Below are 3,745 nucleotides of genomic sequence, written 5' to 3'. Positions count from 1 at the left end.
ACTTTAACCTTCTCAATTTTTGTAAGTAGTAGTGGGAAGGAAATGCCTGAACAAAAGCTTTGTAGAAAGAGGATGGGGTCAGATCAGGAATTCAGCTAGAGGATAGCCAACTATTGGGATGCTTTCTGGGTATCAGCGAATTGGCTATACTTTCATAAGATGATTACATAATGCTTGCTGACATTGGGCAGTACAGGGAGGAGTTAAAGCTTGTGTAAGACACTGCTGTTAATTTTAAAAAGAGAGATTTCTTGCTCTGTTTTGCATTTCTTACCTTCTATCTTCATAAAAAAGAAAGAAAAAGGTGATGTTATAATCTGGCCTGTCCAGTCAAAACCCTCCTTGAATTATACAGAAAAAGTCTCAAGCACAGGTTCCCAGTTTTCAAGCAAAGTACTGACCCCTAACAGCACCGTCCATTTCTTTACCCACAGATATGACTTAGAATCCCTGCCTATTTATGTTTGCACTTGCCTTAGTGTCTGTGTTTGTCTACATATTGTTCATTATGAAAAAAGTATAAAACATTTATATATGTAACATATTATGTATTTATGAGAATATCATGGATATGCATACACATATGTCTCTTTGGCCCAGTTAAAATTCAGGAAATGGTTCCCACATCTTGAACAAAGTATGTATGTTGGAGGTCATTTTTGAAATTTAGCATTGAGCAGACTTTGTATAGTGAGAATTTTCTATGTTTGGAAAAGAGAGCAAGAAAATAAAGTGAAATAACCAACCAACCTCCAATCCCACGGGTAATCCCCTGAAACCCTCTTAGACTAATTGGTGAACCTGACCCTTAGATTTACTGTTTAAAAAATATTTGTGACTACACCAACTAATGCCTTATCAGTATTCAGTTTTATTGCCAAAACATGTAGGCGAAAAAACAAAAATCCAAGAGCATAAGGCAAGAAGATGAAAAAAGTATCATAGGCTTGCTAGTGCCTCCATTTAACTCACTTTCTTGTCTGTGGCTCAAACCTAGTAAACACCATTATATTGGGTTGATGCCACCAGCATCTGAGAACTCAGTGATCTTATTTGCCATGTAGATTTTGATGAGGGAATGGGGGTGTACCACAATGGAATAACTGCCAATAATGGGAAGAAGTGAAAGCAGGAATCTGAGACATTCGAAAGAATATAAACAAAGGTGCAAGGACTATGAACTGAATGAAAGGAAAAAAATAGCTGATGGAGTAAGACACTAATCACAGAATGGTAACTATTGAAAAAACACTCCTTTATGATTTTTTGCTTACTAAGCCCATGTCTGCAGATAAGAATGGAGTAAATAATAAATAACATCCTTCAGGACCCTAAGAGACACCCAGCCATCCATCTATGAATTAATCGTCAAACATTTGTGAAGTAAAGACATGTTTCTTACCTGCGGAGATATTATAGTTAGGAAAAGAAGATGCACACATGAAAAAAGTCTCCAAGGCATTACATTATAACTTGTAGGTAAACCTAAAGTTTTCAAATTAGATCACCCTAAAATCCACACATGTATGTCATTAACTTGGCGACTCTTTCCACTCTTTCTCCATACACCGGGGCATAATCTTAGTAATCTCTCCCACACAGGAAAGTCCCCAGAGAGTTGCTCAAATGTGCTCATGAATTGTTCATTCATGTTTTCTGCACCAGCTTCCTCACTGATGCCTGTAAAACTCTTGAAAAATAGTTTCACCTCCTCAGTTGTTGCCAGAGCTCTCCAAGGGGTGACTTAAACTTTGGGTGCCACATCACTTTTTCTTGGAGTAAAGGATGCACAGTGGTTTACAAAATAGTTGGGGAGAAGACACAATTCCTAACTTGTGTCACTCAGTGAGAAGACAGTTCTAATTTGTGTCACTCAGTGTCACAGCAGCCCCAGCATCCTAAGTATCATAAAACCAGTCTTGAGTATATCTCCTTAAACTTCTGGTTCTAACTGCTGTAAAGGTGAGGGGAATTCTGGGATCACATGAGAATGAACTCAGTGCCATTGCCTTTATGGTTCATGTTTTTTCACATTTCTGTGTCCCAGGTGCCAGGCACCCTCCTTAATCTTTTGACTCAAAAGAAAACTCCCATGCATATCAAGTCATACAAAAATAAATATTGCCTAAGTGGGATGGAGTTATGTCTCAACCTCTATCTGCCTCTACTGTGCTTGGGATTAGCTGTGCCCTGAGCTATAATGATGCAATAAAGGAATTCAGGGGGATGGGGGAGGGCACTTGACCTTTGCTGTAAGAATAATTAGAGCTCTATAGGAGGGAAGGGAAAGGAAGATCAAAGTGGCTTTCCAAGTAAAGGAGTAGTGTAATGAATGCTAGTGTGCCATCTAGGCGCCAGCTGTAGGACCCAGGCACTCATTTCTTCAGCTTCTAGGAGTGGTGGCTGCTCAAATTCATAGCTGAGTCTTTGGCCAAGAGCTGTCCTCAGCCCAAAGGACCTGTGTCACCCAAGGTTATGGAGCCTTTCAAGGGGCAACCTATACCCACTGATTAAGCTGAAGGTACACAGGCTAGTCTCAACTCAACATGAGACACCGCTGCAGACCAGCTCAGCTCTAGAGCTCCTTGTGGGATTGGCTGAGGTCTCTGCTGTCACCACATCACCATTCCACTTCTTCTCCCTTTGCCCAATCCCGCTTCCATCACCTCCTTACAGGTATTCCCCAGGGCACTTTCCATTAAACTTCCTGCATGCAAATCTCAGTCTTATGTTCTGTTTCACAGAAACTTACCTAAGAAAAGTGAGAAATAAAATAAGATTTGTTAGAGAACAATGAATTTATCAGGCTAGCTAGAGTGGAAGTTTAGTTGGGGGTGGTTGTTTAGGACATGAAGCTTGAAAAGAAAGTTTGCACGGAGGCCCTTGAATTCAAGTGGTAGGGTTAGGTCTTTATCTAACAGACCAAGATCAGCAAACATGTGGCCTGAGAGTTCACAGCAACTTCTTCATCTTACTCCTGGGGTGGACATCATCAGTCAGTAACTGACCACTTCCCCACAGAATCCCAGCCTGACTGTAGAATCCATCTCTAGGCCGAGAACCAGGCTGATTGATGTATTATGAAACCTATACCCATCCCAGCCACGCATTTTTAGGAGCAACTTAATATCATTCTAATTTCTAATAAGGTCTTTTAAAACATTGAGACTAGAGGCATGTTTTTTAATAAAAAATATTTATCTAATAGTCATTTGCTATGCAAACTTTAATTCTACTCTGAGGTGGAAATTACAGGCCTGGAGAACAAAAGAATGCATCTAAGTACTGAATGTATGTCCACCGTTAGGGACAGAAATTTGTTTTTGAGAACCACCTCTTTGAGAATGTATTAAAATAGGTACTTTTTGGGGAACTAACGTTTATAATCTAATCATATAACATGCATATAAGATAAATAAATAATAGAATTTTTAAAATGTATCAAATAATGATATGTGGTTAGACATAAAATTTCACATTTTCAATTTTGATTTCCCCAATATCATTGCTCATTTAATTTTGACACTTTGGCATCATGAATCTCTGCAGTGTTATTTTTTTTTATTTTTATTTTTTTTAAAGATTTTTATTGGGGAATTGGGGGGATGGGAACAGTGCTGGGGAATTGGGGGAAGGGGAACAGACTAGTTGCTGTCGTTTTGTTCTTCAATCTAGTTGTGGAGGATGTTGCCTCACTGGCCCAAGTTGGCACCATCACTGCACTCTTCCCGGGGGAGGCAGATCA

Source organism: Hipposideros armiger, unplaced genomic scaffold, assembly GCF_001890085.2.
Source record: "Hipposideros armiger isolate ML-2016 unplaced genomic scaffold, ASM189008v1 scaffold_30, whole genome shotgun sequence".
Taxonomy (NCBI): domain Eukaryota; kingdom Metazoa; phylum Chordata; class Mammalia; order Chiroptera; family Hipposideridae; genus Hipposideros; species Hipposideros armiger.
This window is presented reverse-complemented; position numbering follows the sequence as displayed.